Consider the following 10,631-nt stretch of genomic DNA (forward strand, 5'->3'; position numbering starts at 1 on the left):
AGAGGCATTTACATTTTTAGCCAGAGTAACTCTACTGCCTATTCAAACAACAAATCCCCAGATTCCTTAGGATTTTTCCAAGTAATTAGAAGTGGAATCATAGTGCTATAATTGTTTAGTATGTAAGCATCTAGGTATGAATTATTTCACAGCACTTTAATAACTAAATACAAAATACAATAAATATAAACAATTAAAGATTAATCTACTTCTTAACATGTCTTCTGGGTGGTGAAAGAATATGAGTGTGTGCATGCATATATACACATGTGTGTGTCTGTGTATATGTATCCAACAATGATTTTGAATGGTTAACATTCTTAATACCCCAGCGTAAATAGTTGACATTTATGAATAGCTTTGCTGTGGTTTCACAATAGACTTTGCTTGGCTACAAAGGAATTCACATTAGTTAACTTGCAAGAGCTTGTGGTATGCCGCCTCATGACAGAAAAACAATTTGGAATTATTAATGCCAGACAGTCCATTTGTCAGACTCAAACAGCACTGATTATGCTACTGAATCTGCAATTCTACACAAGACTTTCAGGCAACTAAAAATGCAGGCATTTACTTAAATTTGCATTCCACTCAGTTTCAAAGCACTCAGATAGCAGAGGTAAAAATGAAGTAAAAATGAAATCAAATCAGTACTGTGTCAATTTAATTCCCAGGAATCAAGTGGTATGCCAAACACAAAGTCTATTTATACAGTATTGGGTCACTGCAGGATAAATAATCTCGCCTTCTTCTATATACATTTGGTACCAGGACACAATTTGAAAGCAGATGGAGTAGAAATGTGGCTTATGTTTAGCACATTTGGATCTACTCAGTGTCTGAACAGATGACCACCTGTGAAGCCCTATATATCTGACCTTGGGTTTCATCATAGAAGATACAAATCTCTCTCTCTCTCTCTCTCTCTCTCTCTCTCTCACACACACACACACACACAAACACATAGAGTTAGCAGAGCAGATACTGATAGATTCCTATATGCATATTTTTAACATTTGATTCTCAGAATTCAGAACAGATGAAATCACAACTTTTATGTGCTATGGTATTTCACTGAAACTGACCATTTCATTAAATAACTGTCCATTTTTATGATGTGCATTTGCTCAGCATAATGATAGTTTCTGTTCCTCAATTAGACAAAATTCTAATCATGAAAACACAACTTTTTCTGTGAGGGCGAAGGCCTTCACAGTTGGCATCCATCATTTTCTGTTGGTTTTCCTGGCTATGTGGCCACATTCTGGAAGAATTTATTCCTGATGTTTCACCTGCATCTGCGGATGGCATCTTCAGAGAGTGATGGCATGGAAGTGTGTGGGGTATATCTACTTGTGTGATCCTTGGTTGGGAGGAAGTGATTTACATGTTAATCTCTGTGTTGGTCTGTTGTGAATGGCAAGGCCTCAGAGTGGGAGGATATGCATGATGAATGTGTGTCTGTTTAATTAGCAATCCACTGTCTGTGTAGAAATGCTCTGACCCTAACCCTTTTCTATTTAGCACAGTTGTTAGAAACGGCAACGAGGGAATGGCAAGAATGTCTAAAATGGAGAATAGCACTGTTCCATTTCCTATAGTGTTCAAGCTTATTCACACTGAGCTAGTTCATTGATAGGTTAGCTTCCATGAATAAGTAACAGACAATCAGAGCAGAAACTGAAAACATTTTATTTGTCATAACAAATATTTCTACTGTCCTGGTGAACATTTTTCTAGGTACATATTAGCCCTAAGGTGATTTTTTTTTTTTTGCATCAAATGGGACCATTTTCTTATTTCATATTTGTCAGAACAAAGATTTCTGAGTCCCTTCTGAATACCCTTTATATTTTACAAAGGAGAGGGCTTTTTGTTGCAACACTCTGACTGTGGAACCCTCTACACAAAAAGATTGAATTTGTCCCAACACTATAACCTTTTAAGAACTATATAAAGACATTCCTATTCGATCAGGCATTGTAGTAGAAATGTTAGTGTGTTCTGAATGCCATAGTCTGTTTTTTCCCCCTGCTTAACTGGTTTTGGTCTTCTGTTATTATTATTTGTTGTTTTCTTATATTGTTATATCACTTTTATAATTACTTCAGAAAATTTTAAGTGGTGAGGAGGAATAAGCTCCAACATGTTTTTGCTGTTCCTAAAGCCCCTCATTTTACTCTTAACTTTTCCTCCAAGAAATGGTCAACATCCTCACCATAAGTGTCTGAGGGACATTATTTGGATCTAAAGCTTTATTTATTTACTGGCCCACAGACATGTTTTTAGCACACACACATGTCCCAAAAAACCCACACACAACCCTTACCAATTGTAAGAAACAGAAAATAGCCAAACATTTTGAGAGTGTGGGTCCAAGAATTCAAAGGTTTGAAGGACAGGGGCCATGTGGGGGCATTTAGGCCATACTTTGTCAATAAGTCCTGCCACTCCTAAAATGTGGTAGACAGCACCACAAAAATTAAAGAAGGTCATATTGGGAATTGCTGGTTTTTTTATCTTTTGTAACATGTTCAGTTAAAAAAACCCCAGCAATTCCCAATATGACCTTCTTTAGGAAGAGAGGACAGGAACTCTGTCTATTTGCTTCAGTTTCATGGAGCTGCATTAAGCAGAGTGAGACATCATTTCCATTTCATAAAAGAATCAAGGAACCAGTGTCCACTTGCAATCATTTCCTAGAGTGATCTACTTTTCATTAAACCAAATGAAATTTTATTCAGTTACTGAACAAAGTGTCATTATGTAAGCAGTTTCACATCATAAACAGATGAATAGCTTTTGCAATTTGATGTACAGACCAAAACATATACTGTTTAGATGTTTCACTGAAATGAATGGAGATGAGATACCAAAGACTTGTCACCTACCAGTACAATAAGCAGATCACTTTAAGGTGATATGAGAGTGCATGATATTTGAGTTAGATATCACAGCACACAATATTATGTAAAGTGAAAGTCATACTATTAACCTACTGAATTCAAGCTTACCTTCCTATCTTTTACATCTTACTGTAGAGATTTTATGGCACAGCCATAAAATCTAGGATACAGTAAAGACTTTTAAAAAGCTGCCGAAATAAAATAAAACTTAGTCAGTTTACAGATATAGCACCATTCAGAGAAAACTCAAAGGGTTTACTTATGAATCAATACTGTAACAAGGGATCTACACACTTTCTGGGTGATTAAACAAGCACACTTACACTCCTTATGTATGCAGAAGTCTGCATTTAATTAAATGAATCTTATTACTAACTTTGGCCCTATACAGACAGGCCAAAATAAAGCTGCTTCGAATCACTTTGGAGGTATGGTGTTTCAATAATGCATGCGTCCTAAGACTCTGGAAGCTGCACCAAAGCTGCATTCCAGTCCTTAGGATTGGAGCGTGGCTTTGGTGCAGCTTCTGGACTCTTAGGACGCATGCATCATTGAAACACCATACAGTGGTACCCCGGGATACGAATTGATCGCGTTACAAAATTTCCGGGATACGAAAAAGTTCCATTGGAAAAAACTGTTCCGGGATACGAAGGTTTTTTCGGGTTACGAATTTTTTTTTGGGGCGAAATTCAAACGCGCGGCTTGCCAGCGCTAACGGAAAGCCCTTTTCGGCTTGCGAAATGCATCGGGTTACGAACGCCGCGGCGGAACGAATTAATTTCGTAACCCGAGGGAGCACTGTACCTCCAAAGTGACTCGAAGCAGCTTTATTTTGGCCTGTCTGTATCAGGCCCTTGTTACATACATACATATATATATATATATATATAGAGAGAGAGAGAGAGAGAGAGAGAGAGAGATTAGAAGCTGCATCATGGCATCTGTCTCCCAGGGGCAATGGCCAGGTGTGGTTACCTTCAGAAGCTTGCTGCTTCATGAACCTTCAGGCATTTCCACACCCCTGGCTTTACAAATTACCATTTAATATTAACCGATGGGTAGGCGCAATTGTTCAGATCTGGCTCAGGTTTTTCAAAAGTGACACTGACAATTCCAAGCTTTCCTTTTTAAGACTGCTCAAGTTTGAGAGTAAATCAATGCGTAGCTTCCAAACAAACAGAGTTTGCAAGGACATGAATGAAGGCTAATTTCTATTGAATGGAACTAAGTAGTGGAACCAGTGTCTGAATACACGTACACACACATACATACATGTCTTTACTAAACTTCACAGCTCTTTGTTTAGTTCTGAAATGCTTGGTTTACTTTCATCCAAGACTGACCTGCTGAAGAGTTTCCACTGGCACCAAATGATAGTTGCTTTTAATCCATTCGTGGAATATTTTCTTATTGACTTAATAACTCTACAAATTGTTACTCACTTTGATCAAGATTGAGAAGATATATAAACATTATAAAAATATTTTGGTGGAAGGAGGGAGAGAAATATATCTTGGCTCATAAATGCCATTTGAGAAAAACAACCTGATATTGTTGTTGCTTAACTGAAAGAGACTTAGAAAATATCCAGGGATAGCCATGTTGGCCATTTAATAAATCCAATCAAAAATCCACTGAACAGTGATACCTTTATTGGCCATGTATGTTGCAATCTTTTTAAGCTTCACTGGCTTCTTCATCAGGCAAGGTGTTACAAATCAAACAGGAGGGGGGGGGAAAGAAGATATTAGTCACAGGCCTGCATTTTGCGTTTTCTCAACTTGGAGCTTAAACAGATGGCCCTGAAGGAACAGTTTCAAGCCTCCCCTCTAAGGACAGATTGGGGCCGCAACAAACACATGCCATGGCCCCAATCCACCTTGAAGGTTGCCAAAAAGGAGTGGCAAATTGCTGCTCTTTTGGGGGCCAGCAAAAAGGCAGCTTTTCCTGCCTGCTGTGGCCCATGGGTGGCTTCAAGCTACTGCAACAGAGTGTGGCATGTAAATGCTGTGTGCACTGGAGTGCACGGAAGCAGGCCCACCTCTGAGTGCTAGTGTAATTTCTTGTCATCTTGGGGACATGCAGCATCTGTACGCCATGCACCCAAGCTGGCTTGTAGCTGGCTTTTCATGCCGATGTATTCTTCCCTTAGTAAACTAAATTTTTTTCACACATTCTTTAAGAAACAGTGATTTTAGGCAATGCACATGGTCTCTGCTGAAATGACCTTTCGCCCACTAATGCTGACATCATTCTTCTTTTTATCTTTTATTTAACCTTACCTCTATCTTTTTCAATAAACCATATTTTCCCTCCAATACACTAAATCTAATATTCTCCACTGATCCTGGCCTTCCCTGTATGATCAACAAGGGACAAAGGACAAACTGCAGATACATTTTGTTTGTAATTCTTCTCATCTTGTTCCTATGATGGTTGCAAGGGATTACAATTTTTTAAAAGCCATTAAGAAAGCAAAAACGTATTTGACGAAAATGGGACAAAAGAAATAATTAGCAGCTACTTTTTTTTCCTTCTTACTTGGAAGTTAGCACACAGGGCGCAATGCAGTGTGCAATGCAGAAGGTAGCAGAGGGAAACAGTGGGCCTTAATTCTTTGGAACGTACTCCTTTCTGAGTCAGACTTCCCTTCCATACTTCTTTAGTTACTGCAGACTGCAGGTGTGAGAGAACAATCAAGACTGTGAAGGCAAAAAGCCCCACTGCCATTCATGATCAGATCCCTATCCAAATCAGGTCCCTCATGGTTACATCTGCTACATTATTTTAAAAATAATACATAATACATTCATTAGCAATTTATCCCCGAAAGATGTCAGGCAAGTGAGTGGTTGTTTTTTTTTTAAATCTGGAAGAATTATCTCTTTCTTCAGCCATTTTTATTATTAGATTTGCATTCATCTCAAAGAGTTCTCAAGTTAATGTCATAACCCCCCGAAGCAAATAAACATACAAGATAATTACTTTCTGCTACTTCATCCTTCTCCAGCTTTACTTTTACCATCCCTGTGTAAAACAATACTGAAGATGGCTTGCTTAACTAAAACAAACAAAAATAAAAACTATGACTGCAACAGATAAGAGCTATGAAAAAACAGTGACAGCAACCATTAATCATACTAGTTTTCTAGCATATATACAGACAACCTCGAAACATCCAGTCTTATACTGAAGTTGCTTGATTCAACAAAATGTCATTCCATTTTGCCAGCTCTAAGATCTGTCACACAAGAATCATATTAACTTCACTGAAGCATACCACACAACAGAATGACCACATATGAATGTCATGATAAACCATAATATTTTAGAGGTAAGTTTAATTTAGACTAGTAAGCATGCGGATTCATCCTGGCCTATACCGCTACCTTGTTGAGAGAAGGACAAACCAGAGATCTCAGGTCAGATATTGTGCTGTCTGAAGGAAAATCCCTGGTGTCTTTATCTGGACCTAGTGGAAGCAAAATAGCAGAGTGTACTAACATGTTTGCTAACTCCACGATATGCCATAGCTTTACAAATCTCTGGACTATTCTAACAGCCAAGCGTGGGCACTGTTGCCATTAACACTGAACATTTCAAAGAACTGGGATAGTGGCAATACCAGTACTGTACTGCAAAGTACAAAGTATTCTGAAAATAACCTCACAGAGCAAGAACCAGCACTGGCCACCTTTGGAGGACTACATAATACTTTAATCAACATACTTTCTCCTACAACACAGAGAAGACTGAAGATTAAACTTGAAGGGGCACTTGTGGTAAATGTAGCATATCAGAAAAGGACACAGTGAACTAAAATATAAACTGAGATCTAAAAATCAGTCTTAACTGAATCTAACATTTTGTGACAATTAAAAAAAATTGTTTTACACAGGGATGGTAAAAGTAAAGCTGGAGAAGGATGAAGTAGCTGGGAACACATGTGGTCATCTATCGCCATCTTGAGGATACTTTGAAATTCCACACTTTTTTTACTGTACAGTCAAGCAACCTACTTTAACTTGCACAATTCGAAAAGCAAGTAATGTAAAATATTGTGTTAGGAAACTGGGAGGGTAAAGCTCTTATTAACTTTGGAGCTCTAGGCTATACCTTGATAAAAGACCAATTTCACACAGTTTCATAGGACTTCATACATAATGATTTACCATAGCTAATACATGATGCACAAACATACTTGGACAATCTAGCAATGCAGATATTCTAGTTCATTTTGGACCTGCTAGTTACCTGAACGTAGAGATGTGGGTGACATCCATGATCTATCTAGATGCAATTAACTGAATCTTTGAGATGTATAGTGAAACAAAATTTCCAATTAAACAACGGAAACATATTCTACTGCTCTAAGCTGCTGAAGATGTAATTTGGTATGCTTTTTTACTTTGATTTAATAACCAAAGCTTTAAAATTATGTCATATTAATTTTATATGCTTATGGGAAAAGTCTCCTGTCCACAGCCAAAGGCACTGAACCAAAATGTGTGGGTGGGTGGTGTCGATAAAATGTCTTAAATACTCCAAATTAAATGTGTCTTAAATATTCTACTAAAAAGGCTTCACTCAGAAATTATTTTTATTGGAATATATATTTTAAGACATGATAAATCAACCACAAAAACTATTCTTATATTATTTAGACTTTAATAGTATGGTCGTATTCATCTTTGCTCGTAAGTAGTAGGTAATCCTGAGTGAAGAGGATTGTCCTTTATCTGTTGAAAGTGGTCCAGAAAGTTTCAAATCAATTCTGGGGATGTCAAAATAAGGAGGACTCCTTTTTTCATATGTGGGAGACTTGTAAGAAGGTGAAAAGTTAATGGTCTAAGATTTATATGTTAATTCAAAAAATTCTAACAGTAGATTTTGTAATGTTACTACAAATGTTTTTGTTGGCATTATGGATAAAGAAGTGAATAGTAAATATAGATCACTTTTTCACTATATGACAAGAGCAACAAGAATATTGCTTGCGCAAACTTGGAAATGAACTGAAGTATTGGCGATGGAAGAATGGATTATACAGGTTGCTGAGTTAGCCCAAATGACCAAATTAATATTGGTTCTAAAGGATATGGAAACTGAGGACTTTTTGAAAGACTGGAAACCATTTACTTAAATCTAATGATGTAATCACCTGTGGCTATAGTCATTAACAATTTTAGTAGGATTTTTTAGCTTGCTCTCTAATGGTAGAATAATATTTTCCTCTTATTTTTCATTTCATTACCGTCAGGACCGGGGGGTGGTCAGAGCCTTACTGTGTATTAGGTGTATGTCTCCTCCTCCACTTTTTTCTTTTCTTTTTTCTCTCTTTCTCTTCCTTCTCTTTGTTATCTTTGTCTATTATTTTGATTGCAAATTTAAATCTGTTTGTACTGAAAGCTAATACAAGTTAATCTCATTAAATAAATATACAGTATGTGTTTATTATGTGCCTCCAAGCCACTTCTGGCTTGTACCAAATCCAAGGCAAGCCTGTCATGGGGTTTTCTTGGCAAGATTAGTTCGGAGGGGGCTTGTCTTTGCCTCCCATTAAGGCAGAGTGTGTGTGAACTTCCCAAGGTCAGCCAGTGGATTTCCATGGGCAAGCAAGGATTGCTCAAATTAACTTGTACTGTGTCATTTGTTATGTTACTACTGTCCTTATATTTACAAAACAATGCATATTTTAAAGTAGAAAACTGACTATAGAAAAAGTACTGTAATTCAAAGATTTTTCCCACACCCTATAAAAGTACATTACATCACTCAGATGAGCTGATGCTCTCTTACTCATTTCAAAGCTGAATGTTGATACATATAGTCCAGTCTACATACCTCATGTGATCAGCAACACTCTATTGTGGCCCCCGCCACACTGCTGAATGAATGCAATTTGACACCAAACTGCATTAATTATGCAGTGTAGATACAGCCTGTGTCCCATTGTGTTACTGCTGTTCCATCTTCCTCTTTTTCCTTCTCAGCTAAATGTCACTGAGACTTGCTGAGGAGCTCAAGAAGAAACATGTTCATCAACTGAGAGGGACATGAAAAGCACCATTTAAATAAGGAAGATGGTGTACTGAAAGAGTCATCCCAGTGCACCATCTTCCCTATTTAAACTGTGCCTCCCTGCTTCCTAGGCAGCTACAGAAAGTCTATATCTTTGATTAACAACTTTTGGAACACAGACAATTCAAATGATGCAACAGCTCACAAATGAAACAAAGCTGCAAGTGTATTCATGAAGAATGAAGATATAAAGAATTACAGTACAAAAGATCTATAGCACTGTGAAGAAAGAAAATTATAACTCTGTGAAATATTTGCTTGAAAGCAGCTGAAATTTGCATTATATTTTTATGGAAAGCTTAAAAATGGACCAGTGAGGCCCTCCTGACTAAAGAAACAATGATACTTCAAAATTACAGGGGAGAGAGAATCACTAGTTTCACAGATTAAGGGCCAATATGCACACACAGCTCAGGTAAACAGATTCTACATATGCCAGAAAGCAGAAATAATCTACTGTATCATTCTCTCTACTGTATAGTTTTATCATTTATTTATATGTGTTAGTTCTATCTTTATTTACTTTTCTTCCATTATGAGACTCAAAGTGACTCCCCACAGTTTCCCACTCAGACACTGACCAGACATAGTACTTAAATTCAGCAAGGTGTCTCCATTTTACATTTTCAGACAACGTCCAGGGTTTATTTTTGTAAATCCTACAGATAGGGCTTATTTAAAATATGACATCAAGGGCAAGAATGTAGTGATCTATGGTATATGCAGTTCTCAAAGGGTCCCAATTAACAGTATATGCATCTGGGATGTGCATAATACACAAGGTCTATGTATGCACTATGCTGCAGATGTTACTTATGTGGAAGCCAGGTCATAGATTTATTTAACAGAAGAGCTGAGAGAGGAATTGAAAGTACTAAGATGAATATCTGGGTATAGGTCTGCGGATTTTAAACAAATGGTAATTATTCACAAGCAACAATAAATATGCATAAACCTTCCCTCCCTCCCCAAAGAGGAAACATCTCTATGGTTCCCTGGTTGCTTTCACTCTGTGCGTGCATATGGGGTTTTCCATCAGTATTTTATAGATTGTATCTTTGTATTTGTATTTTGCATTTATTTTATCAGATGTAATCCCGCCTTGATCTGCAGGGAGAGGCGGGAAATAATAATAATAATAATAATAATAATAATAATAATAATAATAATAATAATAAGTCATCCAACTGTTAGTATCTCAGCTGCCTATTCTGTAACAGGCTTCTTGCATGCCCTCACAGTCTTTTTGTCCCTTGCTGGTCACCTCAATTCTTAAACAAAGCTTTCAATTCAGTTGGCGAGTCCAACCTTCTTCTCCCATTAGAATCACTGTAGGGGTGGGCTTTACTGTCTTACTTTTTTACTTGGCCACTGTGATGTAACAGTCCTTAAGAATAAAAAATTAAATTACATACTTAAGGTGGCATTTCTTAATATTTTGGAATCAGTACTGTTTGTGAATGTGGTTTTACTTTCTTCAGGGCATAATTTGACATGAGACTGTGGATTCAGAGAATCATGGAATTGTAGAGTTGGAAGGATGTTGTGGTCCAACCGCTTGCTCAATTCCTGAATAACAGGGATATGTCATCAGTTTTTTATTTATCCTGCCATGCTATAGGAGAGGACTTTATTTCAAAT

General features: G+C 37.2%; 1 protein-coding gene across 1 annotated transcript in view; it reads right to left on the bottom strand.

Annotated features, from left to right (window-relative positions):
- Positions 1 to 10,631, bottom strand: part of PDLIM5 (PDZ and LIM domain 5) — a 140,769-nt gene that overhangs the window by 23,223 nt on the left and 106,915 nt on the right. The window lies entirely within an intron of this gene.

This window comes from Sceloporus undulatus, chromosome 5 (genome assembly GCF_019175285.1).
Source record: "Sceloporus undulatus isolate JIND9_A2432 ecotype Alabama chromosome 5, SceUnd_v1.1, whole genome shotgun sequence".
In the NCBI taxonomy this organism is placed as follows: domain Eukaryota; kingdom Metazoa; phylum Chordata; class Lepidosauria; order Squamata; family Phrynosomatidae; genus Sceloporus; species Sceloporus undulatus.